Raw genomic sequence first — 18,759 nt, forward strand, 5'->3', positions numbered from 1 at the left:
AGTGGTTATCGGTTCTGCACAAAGTAAGCAGCGTCAGTATCGCGCGTTGCTATCGAACAAGGACAAGTGGTGGAAGTTCGGACCGGATACAGCTACACGTGTTTTGTGATGCGAGTGAGAGCGGTGCCGCAGCCGTAGCTTACCTTCGTTTCGAGGAAATGGGCGTTATCGAATGAGCGTTAGTCGACTCGAAAACGAAGGTGGCCCCCCTGAAATTTATGTTCATTGCTAGATTGGAGCTTCAAGCAGCAGTAATAGGGGCTCGTCTTGCCGGAACCATAAAGGAATCTCACCGCCTAATGATAGAGAAGCAGTTCTTTTGGACAGATTCTAGGAATGTTATGAGCTGGATTCAATCTGATCATCGTCGATATAGCCAGTTTGTGGCATTCCGAGTAAGTAACATCTTAGACGTCTCCGAAATCAGCGATTGGAACTGGATATCAACGAAGGACAACGTGGCAGATGAAGCAACCATATGGCATCAAATACCTGTACTAGATATGTCCAGCCGCTGGTTCCAAGGGCCAAGATTCCTTTGGAGTAGTCAAACCGACTGGCCTACCGAGTGCGATAGTCCCTGTGAAACGTTAGAAGAAGCCCGTCTCCACTTGCTACACCCGTAAGAGCCCGTAAGAGTTGAAAGATTCTCCAATTGATGGAGACTATTAAGGGCAGTTGCCTACGTGCACAGATACATTGAAAACTTGAAGAAAACGGCAGCGCAGAATATGAAAGTGAGTGGCCCCCTAACGCAGGCGGAGCTGGAGAGTGCCGAACGGACGATATACCTAAAAATTCAACAAGATGCGTACCCGGAGAAGCTCTGTGTATTGAAGGGCACCGACGTTGGGCCTTCTTGGGAAACTTCACTCCCGAAATCAAGTCCATTATACAAGCTCTCTCCGTATTTAGATGAACAAGGCACCATACGCATGAAAAGCCGTATCACAAACTGCGAATGGGTGGAAGAGTCTGCCAAGCGTCCCGTTATTCTACCTCGACAACACTACGCGACTGAACTAATCCTTGCTTCATACCACAGAAAATATGGCCACATGAATCATCAGACCGCGCTCAACGAAATCCGACAGAAGTACTACATCCCTCGCTTGAAAGGTACATATGAACGAGTCCGTAGAAATTGCCAACTCTGTAAAATGCGCCGCGCCACACCTTCGATGGGAGATCTACCGCAAGCCCGGCTGGCGGCATACCAAAGAACCGTCACACATACCGGAATTGATTATTTCGGTCCCATGCTAGTGACCGTCGGCCGGCACTCAAAAAAACGTTGGGGAGTGTTGCTGACGTGCCTAACGACTAGAGCGATACACGTTGAAGTCGCCCATTCGTTGAACACCGACTCCTGTATGCTCGCCATTCGGAACTTTATAACGAAGAGAGGTCAGCCGGTCGAATTTATAAGCGATCGGGGCACGAATTTCGTCGGCGCTGCGCGAGAACTGCGAGAAGCATTAGAGTCACTAGACCAATCGCAGCTGATGACCGAGTTCGTGCAACCTAACACTACATAGACCTTCAACCCACCAGCTGCTCCTCATTTTGGTGGCTCGTGGGAAAGATTAGTACAATCGGTAAAAAAAACACTATCAGCCATCGCTCCCCCCCGCCAGTCCACTGATGAAATCCTTAGATCGCAATTAAGTGAAGTCGAATTCATCGTAAATTCAAGGCCGCTGACAGATGTCCCTCTTGATAACGATTCTGATTTTCTTCTTACCCCAAATCACTTTTTACTAAGGAGCTCAGTCCAAACCACAGGGTCCAAACCACCGATCGCACTAGACGACAACCCAAAAATGCTACAATCCTGGAAGTCATCCCAACAGCAACGGGCCGCCGGTCTGAATTGTAGTTCGGAACCCAGTAGCGGGCAATGTGAGGCGGGCAAAACATACGGAGCGGGGAAAGGAGGGGGATAACGGACAAAAAGGGATAGCTAGCGCCCGAGAGATTGATCCGAGGAGATCGCGATAAGCGATAAGGACTGATGAGGCAGTTGCGAACAAGAATCATTAGAATAAAGACTGGTTTTTTTTAACTCCATTGTCAAAAGTAAGACGTGTTAAAATTCGGTTTAATTCTAAAATCTTTGCACTCGCAACTCACGTTGAGTAGTTTCAACAACCGGACCAGTCATTTTGACTGGTCAGGTACTTTTTCAATCAAATATATTTCTAAGGCTGAACAATTGTACCAAATGTTAATGCATAACTTGCACACAACCAATGAAATGTTCATTTTTATGTATTCAAAAATAAATTTTTTTTTTATAATTTGCGCTTAAGTTTCAAGCGTAAAAACCGCGGTAGTTCTCGTGTAAATAGAACATTTGTTTTATTTGTTTGATACGTCGTTACCATTTCGATTGTTCGTTCGTAACCGATTAATAGGGGTTATCATGAAATCGTCGTTTCGTTTTAGCGGTCGCTAAAGGTGCTCATTTGTTCATTTCAGTCGCTAAGGGTGCTCATTTGTTCATTAGATGCGCATGCGCAGTCGAAACTCCGCTTCAATAAGCGACCGCTAACTCGATCGCTTCGTTTGGTCGCTTCGCTCAATCAATTGTATGGAAAATGTGTCGAGCAGTTGAGTTAGCGGTCGCTAAAGCTATCGGCAATGCTAAAATTGCAAATTTAGCGGTCGTTTCGCTAGCGGAAGCTCAAGACATGCCGCTAAATGTGAAAATGCTCATTTTCGTCAAATCTCTCGTTACAAATCTCATCGTAAGGTGCATTTTTCACGGAATTGCTATTTAAAGTTCGTGGCTTTGGCAATCAAGTGCCATTCCGAGCCCATCGTTTTATTTGTCCATTAAACATTTTTTCGGTGGCTTAATTTGTTTCTTGTCGAGAATCCGTCTCCGTCTTATCTGGCTTCTTCCAAATTTACTGTTGACTTACGCTGCCCCGTTTTCACTTACTGCCACGAAGTATGAGTAAAACAGGGACATGCTCCTTTTTTAATCTTGGTGTCACTTTTTTTTTTTATGTGGCACGACATCCCCTAGTAGGACAAGGCCTCTCTCCGAAGAGAGTTTGTGTGACCGAAAGACGGTATATTATAGATCGGTGGTCAGCCGTTCGTAATACCGGAGGGTGCCAGACTCGAGATTCGATCCCACACCTGTGGTGTGGTGTTTCCTCGCGCTACCGCTGCGCCATGGGCACCCCCATTGGTGTCACTTTACGCCGCCTTAACTCTGACGCCCTTTACCCAGAAAGAGTCTTCCGTGATTATTCTTTCCCATTAAAGTCCATTGCGCCAACATGCACTACTTTAGTATCTTCGGTACTAGAGGATTGATGATTTAATAATTTATAGAGGTTTTGAGCCGGGAGGCTTCTTTCACCTCTAAAGGGTACTAGAGGAGATGATTTTGGCACCCTTCATCGGAACTGTACCTCCGAGCCGTCAAACATCGAGGTAGCAATTCCATGCTAACCCAGTGAAGTCGACAGGCATCCAAAAAAATACCATGCAGGCCTTAAAGCTCAGCCTAGCTGACCCAACAGTGTCAACACAAACGCCGATTAACTCATCTCATTCTTTCTCCGGACAAACACGCACGCTACCGCCATTAGTCACTACTCCGTCAGCTCCGCATCGTTCTAATATCTCTGTTTACTATCAGAATGTACGCGGACTGCGCACTAAGACAAACGAACTACGTCTTTCAGTATCTGAATGTGAGTTCGATATCATAGTTCTCACGGAGACCTGGCTCGACCCAAGTCTGCCATCTTCGCTGGTATTTGGCGATGAATTTCGAGTCTACCGCCGTGATAGAAATAGCAACAACAGCGCTCACGCTCGCGGGGGAGGAGTGCTCATCGCCTGCTCTCATTGTCTGCCGTCTCATGAACACCTTACGTATCACTCATCTATTCAGATACTGTGCGTTTGCATTAAACTCTCGAATTCACGCCTCTACGTAATAGCCGCATACCTCCCGCCCGATATGAGCAGAAATGAACAAGTCATTGAAGAAATTCTTGACTGCATAAACGGCATCTGTACAACTATGCTCCCAGGGGACGGGATACTCATACTAGGTGATTTCAACCAGCCCGCGATCGCTTGGTCTGTACCTCCCGAATGTCCCGACATTCCCTTTCAGTATCTAAATCCTCATTCGCGATGCTCAAGTTCTAATCGACTCATTGATGGCTTGACGCAAAATGCTCTCTTCCAGTTGAACAGCGTGACAAATTCATCTGGTCGCGTTCTCGATCTCGTAATGGCAAACTACAACATAGCGGAACTATCTTCTGTCATAACAACATGTGATACACCGCTGCTACCCGTTGACACTCATCATCCTCCACTTATTATGGAATTGATAGCCGCCGCAGACCCCTACACGCATATCAGTTCACATATGGAGCCACGGCTAAATTTTGCACGGACTGATACGAATATACTCGGGCAGATGCTTTCTTCATTCAATGCTACTTTTCACTGCTCTGACTTTCCATCGGTTGATCATGCTGTTGAAGCGTTCCTAAGCTTTACACGTAACGCCTTACGCACTTGCACCCCAATTGTGCAGCCCTCCCGCGGGCCCGTGTGGGGTCCTGCTTGCCAGCGCTAAGAATTACATCTCTGCAAATCAACACGGATTTTTCCCCAAGAGATCAACGACAACGAACCTATTAGAATTCACCAATCTCGTGCACACCTCAATTGATGCCGGAATGCAGATGGATGCAATCTACACCGACATCAAAGCAGCATTCGACAGCATCCCACATTCCATCCTTCTCAGAAAGCTTGACACCCTCGGGCTTCCCAATCTGATGATGGACTGGTTAAGATCCTATCTTTGTGACCGCGCATACTTGGTAAAATTAGGAGATAGCCTATCTCGCCGTATTAAAGTTACATCAGGTGTACCACAGGGCAGCAACCTAGGGCCGTTGCTGTTCATCCTGTACATGAATGATTTGTCGCTTGTCCTTCCCGCTAAATGTCACCTGCTTTACGCTGATGATGCAAAATTATTCATTCCTGTAAAAGATACAACCGATCAAGTTCGGCTCCAAAGAATCTTGGATACTTTTTCTTCCTGGTGCTCCAGAAACTGCCTCCATCTCAGCACAGAGAAATGCGTCACCATAACCTTCAGCCGATCTCGTGAACCTTGTCTCTACGACTACACATTGAACGGTACAACCCTGACCCGTAAAGATTGCGTGTGCGATCTTGGAGTTCTTCTCGACCAAAAACTTAATTATGACAAACAATTGAACAACGTCGTTTCTAGAGGAAACCAGCTGGTTGGTCTGCTTGCTAAGCTTACTCGAGAACTTCGTGACCCAACCACTGTGAAAATGATTTACTGTTCCTTGGTCACACCGGTGCTTGAGTATGCATCTGAGGTTTGGTGGCCAAATGCTACCCAACCAGTAGCACGGATCGAATCCATACAACGTAAAGCCACCCGTTATGCATTACGCCACTGGAACGCAATGGACTATACCACCCGGTGCGCCTTACTTGGCCTTGATACCCTAGACGAGTGACATCGCACGGCACAATGCGTCTTCATTGCGAACCTGTTGAACAGCAACATCGATTCTCCTGAGCTGCTTTCTGCTATCAACCTATACGCCCCCACCAGAGCACTTCGTTCACGCGACATGATCACCTTAGCTAATCATCGTACACGTTTTGGAGGGTTGTCCCCGCTTATCACCATGTGTCGCCAATTTAACTCAATATGTGATCTCTTCGAGCCGGGCATCACACGTGCCCAGTTTGTCAACCGTCTCCGCAACTCCCGCAGCCATTAATAATCCCTTATCTGTGACGTGAAACGTGTAACTATACCGTAATTGTAATCAACCGTGTACCAAAATTCGAGGGGGCTACACAGTCTGTCGAATAAATGAATAAAATAAAATAAAAATAAATTTGTCTCTTGGGCCAGTTTTGCTGTAGCATCTGTAGCAGCTCCATTGACCCTAACTGAGTCCTAACGTGGTTCCCTATCGTGGATTCCATGAATAATGGTAACGCCTTCAACGCCTTCAACGCCTCTAGTGGAACTGCGATTGCGTCGACCTTGCTGTCCATGAGGACTCCGGCGCAAATCCAACGGCTTCTACCAGGTCGGTGTACTATTAAGTAGCCGTCATCTAGTTCACTGTTAGATTAACCTGCTGGTCAAGGAGGACGCCATCTGTTAAGGCTTGACTCATCTCCAAAGAAGTTACAGCAGTCAAGCGCATGGCAAAATGGAGTACCGATGTAGGACACGAAGGTAATAAAGGATGCTGCAGCCTGTTTGCTGAAGAGTGGGCTCGCCTGGTTGCTAATGGCGCATCTTTTTTCCGGGCAAGTCTGAAGGACCTACGGCTTACGATTTTGCACTAATTACATTGCATCGTCAGGAGTACATTTCACCAACAATAACAGTACTATGGCCCTGTTTTTTTCACTATTAGTCGTCGAAGCTGGGGGATATGCATTTAGCGTGTTCTTTTCTCACAAATTAATCGAACCGTTCGCGACGAAGTTTGAGATCGGAAAGGATCGAATTTTATTCCTACTTCCTAAATTACGCTAAGCACACTACTACATGTTTAAAGTTAAAATTCAATATTTCAATTCGTTTGATGTAACGCACATTTTTATAAAACCAACAGTGCTGTGCGCAATTGTAAGGCTGCCACAATACTCCCCTCCTAGACTAGGATCCCTCTACTGGTATCTGGAAGGGAAAATAACTCGTCTGCCAGAGCGAGTTACTCTAGTCGGTGGAATCTCGGCAGGAGTTGTGGCTGCTGGTTCTGTTGACGCTGGCTGTTCACTGCATACGTACGCGGGTTTCAAACGGTCGATCGAAATGTTGACTTCACGTCCCCGTATGCTCAATTTGAAAAACTTTTCTGTTCGATTAAGAATCTCGAATGGTCCTTCATACGGAGACGATAACGATGGTCTTATTGAATCGTTGCGAACGAAGACGCTCTTACATGTTCGCAGGTCCTGGTGCATGAAAATGTTTCGCTTCCCGTGCCTGGCAGTCTCTTGGGGGCGAAGATCACGCATAGTCGATCGGAGTTTAGCGACGAATTCTGTTTCGTTAGGTCTCTGCAGGTTGTCAACAAAAAATTCAGACGGTATCTTGAGAGTCGTACCGTATACCATTTCAGCAGGCGAAGTTTTGATGTCCTCTTTGTAGGTTGTCCGTAATCCAAGTAAAATTATCGGTAGATGTTGACTCCAGTAGTTGGGATCGTGGCAAAGGATCGACGACTTAAGGGTCCTATGCCATCGTTCGATGATTCCATTAGACTGGGGGTGGTAGGCAGTCGTGCGCAGGTGTTTAGATCCGATCAAACGAGTCAATTCGGTGAAGAGCGATGATTCGAATTGTCGTCCTTGATCAGACGATATGTAGGCGGGAACACCGAATCGGGATATCCATCCGGAGACTAGAGCTTCGGCGATTGTAGACGCGGTCATGTCCGGCATGGGGAATGCTTCCGGCCACCGAGTAAACCTATCGATGACTGTAAGACAGTAACGGTTTCCTTTGCTCGGAGGGAAGGGTCCAACGATGTCGATATTTATGTGCGAAAATCGGCTGTCCGGTGCTGGGTACCGCGCTATTGGCGACTGCGTATGTCGGGTCACTTTCGAGCGTTGACATTGGATGCAGTTTCTGGCGAAGGCGATGCTGTCCTTTCGAATGCTCGGCCAAACAAATCTCTCAGTCATTAATTTGGCTGTTGCACGAGTGCCAGAGTGGGATAGATGATGCGTTGCCTGGAGTGCTGCGTTGCGAAACCGCTTTGTAATGAAAGGACGAATGCTGTCACTCGAACAATCACAAAGCAGTTGATGCTTTCCGCCTGGAACCGAAAAATATTTTAGAATCAATGAAGATTTAATTTTACCCTGCTGAATATCCTGTAGTTCGCCGTCGGTCTTTTGGTCCTCAGCTAGCGCGTCGAAATCAAGCACTGGTACAGTTTGGATGCTTTCGATGCGAGAGAGTAGGTCTGCTACGATGTTGTCCTTGCCCACTATGTGCCTGATGTCTGTCGTTAATTGCCCGATGAAGTCCAATTGGCGAACTTGTCTGTTGGATGCTTTATCAAGCTTCTGCTGGAAAGCGTAGATGATCGGTTTATGGTCTGTGTATATGTGGCAACTCCGTCCTTCTAACATAAACTTGAAGTGGCGCACTGCGAGGAATATCGCAGTGAGTTCACGATCGTATGTACTGTAGCGTAGTTGAGCGGGGTTAAACTTTTTCGAAAAAAATCCAAGCGGCTGAACCTTATCATCGACAATTTGGTGAAGGACCGCACCTGCGGCGATATCTGAAGCGTCAACCCAGAGGGACAATTCTCCTGTTTTAATGGGGTGAGCCAGTAGGGTTACTTCGGCGAGTTGAGTTTTGCATTTCTCAAATGCAGCTTTTGTTTCGTCGGTCCACTTCAACGGCGTACGATCGTTTCGCTTATTGCCAGGTGTCATTGCTAATAACGGTATTTGCGTTTGGATTGCGTTCGGTATGAATCGTCGATAAAAGTTAATCAAGGCTAAGAATTTTTTTAGTTGCTTAACTGTAGACGGCAGCTTGAAGTTTTTAACGACCTCGACGCGATCCGAAAGTGGACGGATTCCTTCGGTGGAGACGGAATGTCCCAGAAAGTTTAGGTTTTCTCGTCCCAGTTCGCTTTTAGCAACGTTTATCGTTAAGTTATGCTGCTTGAGTCTCTCAAATAGCAAGCGCAAATGTTCTCTGTGCTCCTCTAGTGATGACGACGCGATGAACAGATCATCGATGTAGGGAAAGATGAAATCAAAACCGCGAACAACTTCGTGTATGAGGCGTTGAAAGGTTTGAGCTACATTTCTTAGCCCAAAAGTCATAAAAGAGAATTCAAAGAGTCCAAAAGGTGTGGTGATGGCCGTTTTCGGGATGTCGTCAGGATGGATAGGAACTTGATGAAACGCCTTCTGCAAGTCAACTTTTGAAAAAATAGTTTTACCTTGCAAGTTCGACGTAAAATCCTGAAGGTACGGTAGGGGGTACCGATCCGGAATGGTCTGCGCGTTTAAGGCGCGGTAATCCCCGCATGGTCGCCAAGAACCATCTGCTTTCTTAACCATGTGGAGGGGGCTGGCCCAATTACTACTCGACGGTCTGCAAATCCCGAGCTTCATTAAGTTTTCAAACTCCGCACGAGCTGCTTCTAACTTGTCCGGTGACAAGCGTCGCGGTCGAGCATAAACAGGTTGGCCAGTAGTCTCGATGCGGTGGCAAGTCGACGATCCGTTGACTGCTCCCGGGGTAGCGGGACGGGTAATTGTCGGGAAATCGGCTAATAGATCTGCATACGGCGATACTTCACAAAACGTTTTTACGGAAAGCGTGCTGGTTTTGTCGAGTGATCCGCTTGACTCGAGATAGGTGGTGTTATCGATGAGACGATTGCGTTTTAAGTCGATTAATAGGTCGTAGTGACTTAAAAAATCTGCACCTATTATTCCTGATTGCACGTCCGCAATCATAAAGTTCCATAAGAACTCTCGACGAAGACCAAGATTTATTTTCAATAGTACTTCTCCGTAAACTTTTATGGGTGTCCCATTCGCGGCAAACAATTTTAAAGAAGAGGGCTTCACTTTCGCTGAATGTATTCCTCGCGGCACCACGGATACGTCTGCTCCCGTGTCGATCAGAAACTGTTTCCTGGTGGTCGAATCCGTTACCCGTAAGCGAAAGATTGTGGCAGTGGTGGATTGTTCGCCGATGTCCCCCACTGCTTCAGCTGAGCAACCTCATTCTTGGCTTGTTGGACCACGTGCACCGGCGGTGCATGGTTTTCGGCACCTTCGGGCGTCGTTCCCGAACTTTCTATGGTACCAACAAGGTCCGTTCGAAGGATCTCTTTCGTGACGACTTTTGTTCCATTCTCCGCCACGAGAATGTGAACGCGATCGCCCACGTGTATTTTTTCCGGTGTGCAATACTTTATCCAATCGCTTAGATAACGATGCGATTTCACGAGTAAGCTCCGCAATTGGGTCAATGACCGCTTTTTCTCGAACAGGTGTCGTTGGTGTCGACGTTTGCACGTGATCGATGGCGTCCACTCTACGAAGGCCCATTGAATCAACGATGGCATCGGCTATTGTTATCTTGTCCGACGCATCGCCTCGAGAAGCAATGACCGCTACCTGTGCATGCGGCGGCAGCCTAGCAGCCCACAAATCCTGCAATACCGTTTCGCCTAAAGCATTGCCTGCCACACGCTTCATCTCGTTGAACAATTGGCTGGGCTTTTGATCTCCTAACGGTAATTCTGATAGTACACGTTGGAGGCGGCGCTGTTGGCTATCGGCAAAATATTCGATCAATTTGCGTTTTATATACGAATATTTTTCACTTGCCGGTGTTCCGTCGATAATGGAGCGCAACTCGGTTAGCTTGTTGGGCGGCACTTGCGCCATTACTTGCGATATTGTACCGACGTGCGTCATGCATGGAACTAATGCCCGATGCTGCAAACCAAAATTCCAACGAGAGGAAATAAGTCTCGATATTGGTATCCATCATGCTGGGCGGGTTTATTCTTGGCACTTTAACAGATTCGACGAACGGTTCCGCGTGCCCGCTGACACCTTCAGCGACAGGAGTTTTATTGTCTTCGGTTGCCATGTCACTTTTTGTAGATTTTTTATTCACAGGGTCGTCGGGTCACTTTCGTCGGGGTCACCACTTTAGCGTGTTCTTTTCTCACAAATTAATCGAACCGTTCGCGACGAAGTTTGAGATCGGAAAGGATCGAATTTTATTCCTACTTCCTAAATTACGCTAAGCACACTACTACATGTTTAAAGTTAAAATTCAATATTTCAATTCGTTTGATGTAACGCACATTTTTATAAAACCTACAGTGCTGTGCGCAATTGTAAGGCTGCCACATGCACCATATTTTGGGAGTTTAGTTCGTAAAATTCTGCTAGTTTATAAAAAAAAACGTCGTATGTAAACTCGGAAAAGGCTGTTTTGGACTTCGTGTTTCACAGACCAACGATACATGCATTGCATTGGGGAACTTTAGTATGTAGATAATATGCGTTTGATTTACAGCAACTTGCGCAGTTGATTGCCCTAGCAATTCCTCTGGAGTACGGTAAGTAATGTTGTTACTCTCTAGGAATTGGGCTATGGAGTTTAGATCATCTAGGGATAGTAGCTTGCTGCTTGGAATCCCGTGTTTCGCGAGTATGATGGCATCTTCAATTACTTCTAATTTTTCTTGTAGCATGTTCATGTTTGATAACAGGATCAGTTGACGAATCTCTGTCTGGTGCGTTTCGTATCGTTGATTTTCAATGTTGATAACCGTGTTAGCGACTTCTGTTATTTGTTGGATTCGTTCATTTAAACCTTGGTTGATAACTACTTGTTTGTTGTTTTCAGCAATTAGGGAGTTTATCGTTGAGTTAATACTATGTAGGTCGTCGGCGTCTGGATTTCCTGCGATCCATTTCCAAACTTTTCCGATCGTGTCCCATCGTTTTTCCCTGTTTGTAAACGGTCTAATCTTTCTAAAGGTTTCCTGTAGCGTTCTAGCTTTTATATTAATCAAACTTTCAATTGATGCCGTATAGATTCCATTTGGAATTTCTTCTAACGTTCTCTCTACTGCTTCTTCTATGTTTGCTAAATCGATTGGATGTATCGTCCTTACATATCCGATTTGAACTTTAGCTTTACTTATTGGTATTATAGCTAAGGGATTATTACTAAGATCATATATGCTTATATCTGCTACTATAAGGTTGATAAACAGGGTTGTAATCACTCTGTAACGATAGTTAAAAGAATTTTAAAGATTGTATTAAAATTTTTTGCTTACTTCCTTAGATTCATTTTGTGAATTTTTCGATTATTTGAATCGATTATATACGTTGGATGATTCTCCTTTACTTTTATTATATTGAAACGACTTTCGCGTTTATTATTTGTTTTCTTCCTTTCATATACATATTCGTTTTCTTCATAGTCTTTAAATTTTTCATCTTTGATTTTTTCATCATTCGTTTTGAATATTTCGAGTATTCTTTCATTTGTAGCTTCTCTTATTCTTGCTCTTTCTTGTGGATCATCTGATCGTTCTCCTACGTACACATTTCTTGGTGTGTCCTTTATGAATGAGTGAATGCTATGATTATATTTATAAACGGCTTGTTGCACTAATGTTATAATACTCATTTCTGGATTGAGTTTTTTCGTACATCTCGCTATTTCTCTGATAGTCGAATGGCATCTCTCTACTTGACCATTCGTTTCTGAACGATTAACTGGAGTTTTGAAGATTTTGACTCCAAGATTTAGTATTGATTGTTCGATTACATTCGATACAAAAGTACATTCGTTGTCTATAACAATTTGGGCTGGCAAGTCCCAGTCATATAAAAGTTGTAGTAATACTTCCTTTATGTCAGCGATTGATTTCGATTTTATCGGTCATATTTTAACGTACTTTGAAAATTTATCAATTGATGTGATAAATAAAAAGTTTGCGTTGTATGCAAATATATCAATATGAATTATCTCTCCTGGATATGTCGGTATTGGTGTTTTTACTGGTATAAATACTTGTGGTTTTCTATCGTATTTTTCGGTTTTGCATATCTCACAATTTTTAACAATATTTTGAATACTTTTTCGCATTCCGGGGAAGAAGAATTTTTTTATGAATTGCAATGAATTTTCCTTAGCATTTCTGTGTGCAAAATTATGGATATTTTTAATCTCTTCGATTTGTTTTTCTACGTCGCAAAGATCTTCGACTTGAATTTGAGAAAATCTAGCTTTAACTGTTTTTGGATTGTAAAGATTTTTATAAACTTCTTGGATAATTCCCATTGTTTGTTCATCTGTATGAATTCCATTAATTACGTTTGGATTAATAACTTTTTTGAATTTATCTTTGATAAAATCAGTAGTAAAATTTGGTTCAATAAAAATATGCCTTTTAAATTTCGGGAAAGGGCTTATTAGTTCGGAAGAGGAATTAGTTCCGATTTTAAATATTAGTTGGTTGCGGAATACATTAATAGGTGCTTCTGTTGAAGGGATATATGAATTATCGTCTTCATCAGCTGAGTGCGGGGTTGGTGTTAGTGAGTTAATTTGTATTCTGGAAAGGGCGTCGGCTACGACGTTCGATCTTCCTGGTTTGTAGCATAACTGGTAATCATGTTCCTCTATGAATGATTTCCATCTTTTCAGCTTTGCGTTGTTGTTCTGCGGTGATAAAGCAAATGTTAATGGTTGATGATCAGTATGGATATTAATTTTCGCTCCGTATATGAAATTTCTCAGTGTATGTAGTGCCCACACGATGGCAAGCATCTCCTTTTCGTTTGTTGCATAATTTTCCTCAGTTTGGGAAAGAGTTCGGGAAATGAAGGTTATTGGTCTATCTCCGTCGTGGCATTTTTGTGAAAGCACAGCTCCTAGTGCTTTATCTGATGCATCTGTTGTCAGTTCAAATGGCTTCTGGAAATCTGGAAAAACTAAAACATCATTAGAAGATATTATGTCTTTCAAGGTTTGGAATGCGTTCTTTGCATTTTGATCAAATTTAATTGGAACATTTTTTGATTCGTTTTTTGAAATTTGGCGATGGCCATCCTCCCCTCTTAGGAGTTTTGTGATGGGTTTTGCCAAGTGTGCATAGTTTTTAATAAACCTGCGGTAATAACCTGACAGTCCTAAGAATCTTCTCAGTTCTTTGAGGTTCTGTGGTTCTGGGAATTTTTTTATGGCTTCAACTTTCTTTATGTTTGGTTTAAGTCCTTCACTTGAGACAATGAATCCTAGGAATTCTACTTCTGTTTTTAAGAATTCGGATTTGTCTGGCTGTATTTTGAAATTTGCGGCTCGCAATGTGTCTAAGACAATTTTCAAGTTTTGCAGATGTTCTTCAACTGTTTCGCTAAAAATGATAATGTCATCGATGTAAACGTGACATATTTTTCCGATATGTTCTCTTAATGTGTCGTCCATGACGCGTTGGAATATGGAGGGTGCATTTTTTAATCCAAAGGGCATGCGTACGAATTCATATTTTCCGTTGTTTATCGAAAATGCAGTTTTTTCGATGTCGTTCTCCGACATGGGTATTTGATAAAATCCTGATGCTAGATCAAGGGTAGTGTAAAATTTATTTGAGCCTAAATTGGCTAAAACAGTAGATGGATCCGGAATAGGATATTTATCACTTATTGTTTGAGTATTTAATTTTCTGTAGTCTATGACAAGTCTATATTTTTTTTCATTGGCAGCGTCCAGTTTTTTTGGAACAATCCACACTGGTGCATTGTATGGGGATTTTGAAGGTCTGATAATTCCATCATTTAGTAGTTTTTCAATTTGCCTGTTAACTTCACCTTTAAGTGCTTGGGGATAAGGATAAGTTTTACTGTAGATTGGGGATTCATTTTCTGTCCTTATGGTAGCTTTTACTTGTGAGGTAAAAGGTAATTTAGAATCAGGTGGTTGGAAAAGATCCTGATATTCCTGTAATAGGGTATGTAGCTGTATTTTTTCGTTTTGGTTGAGATGACTATCGCGGATGTTTATTTTATTTACTTCCTGTAGTTCATATTGTTGTAGGGGTATTACATTTGTGCCGTCAATGATTAATTCATCATTGGCTGTGTCAATAACTGCTTTGATTTCTTTCAGTGAATCGTGCCCTATTATGGCATCGAATGATTTCATGTTTTCAAGATGATAAAATTTTAACATTTTATCTGAAAAGGGTTTGAATAGTCGAGCTTGTGAATAAGCTTCGATTTTTATATCTCCTGCTTCTGAAGATACATAAAATGGTTTATCAATTTTATGAGAAATTTTAGCATGTTTCGGGTGGATATAGTTCTTATTAGAACCGGTATCAATGAGCATTTTTAATGGCTCCGAGGCGTTACCATAAAAAAGAAAGTAAGGCAACGCCGAGTTTAGTCTAAAAAATTAAGTTCTGCGACTTCGACAGTGTCACTGAAGTTGCATCCTTCTTGTTTTTCAATAGTTCGGAGGTATCTCTCGAACGATTGTAATGTGTTGTTATCTATTGTGTTGTTCGCGGGGTTACCGTTTTCGAATTGTTGTGGCGGATTGGCATCCGTTATGTGGTTCACCGTATTTGAGTGTCCTGGCTGTGTTTGGATATTGTTGACCCTGGGACGTTTTGGGGGTCGAACGTTGTTTGAGTTAGGGCGGTTTCCATAGTTCACTTGTTGTGTTCTGATGGAATGGTCAACTTCCATAGGCTCTGGTGGCGGTTGACGTTGAAAATTGTTAAATGGTTTTTGTTGGTAGTGTTGGTTGTTCTTTTGGGCGAAATTATTAAAATTTCTGTTTCCCGTGAACGGTTTGGGATGGTAAGGCCTTGGTGGCGGAGGTGGATTTGTATATCTTATGGGCGTTGGTGGCGGTAAGGGAATCATATTCCTTGGTGCCGTTGGTGGAATATATGGCCTTGGTTTGGTTAGCATTTTTCTACACTCAATATTTTGAAATGAAATGCAGTAGCTGTACGCTCCTGCAAGGGATGTCGGTTCATAATTTTTAATGAATTTATAAACGTCTCCATCCAGTCCTCTCATGAAAGCATCGATTGCTTTTTTGTTGTACATTTCGATTAAAGCTCTTGAGGCTTCGGGGTGTGTGAATCTTTCGTCAGTGTTTATTTGATTTGCTATAAGCGAGAGCAATCTATTTACTTCATCGTAGTATACTTCCAGTGAGTGGTTCTTCTGCTGCACGCTCATAAGTTGGAAGTCTAATGTTTCCAAATCTCTCTTTTCACCGTAATACGTGACCAATGTTTTTTTGATCAGGTTCCAATTAATGCCTACGTTTGAAGCAACGAGTGAATCGTTCGCTTCACCGCGGATTTTTCTGCGAATAAATTTGCAGATCATATGGTATTTGTTTTGGCGTTCAAGTGTGTCTGTACTTTTAGTTTGGTACAGTTTTACCAAGCTGTCTACGTCGTTCAACCAGCTAATCAGTTCGCGGATCCCCAGTAAAATTTGGTAGATCCTTTACCAAATCAGGGATTTTTTCAAAACTTTCGGGACTTACACTTGTTCCATCTGGCTTTGTAAAGTAAAGCGGTGGATCGGAATAATTTGGTCAAGGTCTGGTCTCGACATTTTGAAGGAAAAAGATTGTAATGAATTTATAAGATCCTCCAGGATTTTTTTGTTTTAACACGTTTTTCACTTCACTAGGTAATTTTACTTAATATTTGTTAATCACGTTTTTATAATCACTTTTGATTTTTGTTTCACAATTTTTACTTACTGTTTTTTTTTTGTTACTTACAGTACCATACGCATCCTGTATCGGGCGATGGTTTTATGATTTATGATGCTCCTCTGACGGGCGTTGTGTTTTACTGCTCCTCTAGCGGGCGTAGTTTAGTTTCTGGAAAACCGGCTGTGAATGACTTCCTTCTCGGTGTAATGGATGGCTCCTTTTTGTCCTGTGTGAGCTGCTAACTGCACAGGTGACTCGGGATCCTTTTTACACGGCTGCACTCGGCGATCAGGAAAGTCTTTTTAAGTTTGGGATTCGGTGGTAACTATCACTCTAGCGTGGTTACTTTCACTTTCACTTGTACTTAATTTCACATAGCGCGGTCCCTATTCGGGCGCCAGTTAACGCACTGCTGCTGGTGTTTGAGTTTTAAAAAAACTTAAACTTTATTTCCTACAACATAATGTGCGGGTTAATACCCAACTATCGGTTTCGGATGCTGGATACCAACTGATGATCGGTTCGCGATCTGGATCGTTGGTTCACGGTCTTCTGATTCTAGGTTGTCCGCGTCGCTGCGGGAATCTGCAATCTCAGCATAATGCGGGCGGTCCGCGTTGCTATGGGAAGCTGCAACTCAGCATAATGTTGTGGTCCGGGTGCCGCGTCGCGATGATCGAATGTTGACTCACAATGTATGCTCTGGCGATGTCCACAATGTATGCGATGGCGTTGTCCACAATGTATACGCTTGCGTTGTCTTGACTGATGTGTATTCTTCGTAATCTCTTTCTGGAGCATATTTAATTATCTTCTACCGTTGATGGACCATATTTGGTGCTGTTGAGGAAATTGTGTATACAAAGTTAATCTAACTTCCATAGAATATTACTAAAATAAATGAGAAACACGAAGATTAATATTTCTTCAAGTTCAACAAACTCTTTATGTGGCACATCATGTTCCGATTTTGGCGCCTGGTTTTTGTTATGTGCCTTGCTTAGCGCTCTTAGAACAAAATGGATGTAGTTCATTAAATTCCATTGCTTTATTCAACAATATTCAATGATCAACTTGAAATTATAGAAACGCATTTCAACCGCCATCAAATAGTGTACTTAGCATTTTTTGCAGCGGACTTAGCTTTCGAACTCTGAGCTACAGAGACTTTCTTTGCTTTACGAGCTGTACTCGTTTCTGCGCGAATTTGTTCCTCTTTTTGTTTTTTTGTAGCTTAACTAACAGAAATGACTCTCCGTGCCATTTCCCTTACATAAAAAATGTTGCCACAAAAGATGCTCGGTCTCCGCGACATCTCCCTTGCATACAAAATTAGGCCGCTAACGGTGATCGGTCTGGGAAAGATGATTCTTTAGAAAGATCAGGTGCGGTCCAGTTCAGTGAGGTGAAGTGAACGCGTGCAATATAGTGAATATTTGTGTAGCTTCGCCATAATGTAGGAAACACCCGACGTCTAGGCTGCTGCTGCGCACGGCTAACCTTCACGCCGATTGCTGGCGCAATAGGGAAGTGTATGGTTGAGCCTTCGTGCATCACTATGACACGCCCACTAGGCCAGCTCATTAACGCATACCACTCAATTATGTTTCTACCAGGCCGAAGGATGAGCATATAATTAAATGTACGCTGAAGGTGTTGGCGGTATTGATCATTATCTTTTTTGTCAACTATAGTTTTTATTTGACTTTCTGAAAGATTCATATTTTGATACGGTATTATGCCATCTAATACAGTTTTAATAGTTTTTTCATATATTTCCTCTAGATCTAGCAGCATTGCTTGCTTGACTGTATTGGTTTGAAGCAGTGAAACCATTTTTGCTAATTCATGTTGCAGAATGGAGCACCAAAGCTCGAACCAATGTTGACTTGAATGCATCTTCCAGTCAAGAAATTCTGAATCTACTGAGGAAGGCCACCATGAACACCATACATTGTTCAATCGTGGCACCTACAGGCACGAAAGTGCAAGGAGGGCACGTCAAGTGCAGAGGAGAAGGAGAGCACGCAAGTGCAGAAAGAGGGCGAGAAATCGCAGAACGAGTCAGCACGCCAAGTGCAGTAAAAGGGAAGAGGCCATGCCTCAAGAACAAGAGCAAGTCCCCATTTTCGGGTTTTTAGGAGGTATTGGTGTCGGATCGATCTCCTGAGCCGCTTAAGTTGCACTGCACCGAGTCCGTCGCTTTAGGCTTGGGAAACATGACCCTGGTAGGCAGGGGGTACCTGTTAGTCCTTTAGCGACACGCGCTTTCACCCTTCAGGAGTTAGTTGCGTGCCACAGCGTCCGTAAACTGAGATTTTAACCTAGGGACAGAAGCCCTTCCATCCATGCTTCTACCGTGTAGGTGCATAGCGGGATGGAATCCAAAGGGCAAGAGGAGGGAGTATGCTTGTTTCGTAGTC

The sequence above is a fragment of the Anopheles coustani genome, unplaced genomic scaffold, assembly GCF_943734705.1.
Source record: "Anopheles coustani unplaced genomic scaffold, idAnoCousDA_361_x.2 scaffold_36_ctg1, whole genome shotgun sequence".
Lineage (NCBI taxonomy): Eukaryota > Metazoa > Arthropoda > Insecta > Diptera > Culicidae > Anopheles > Anopheles coustani.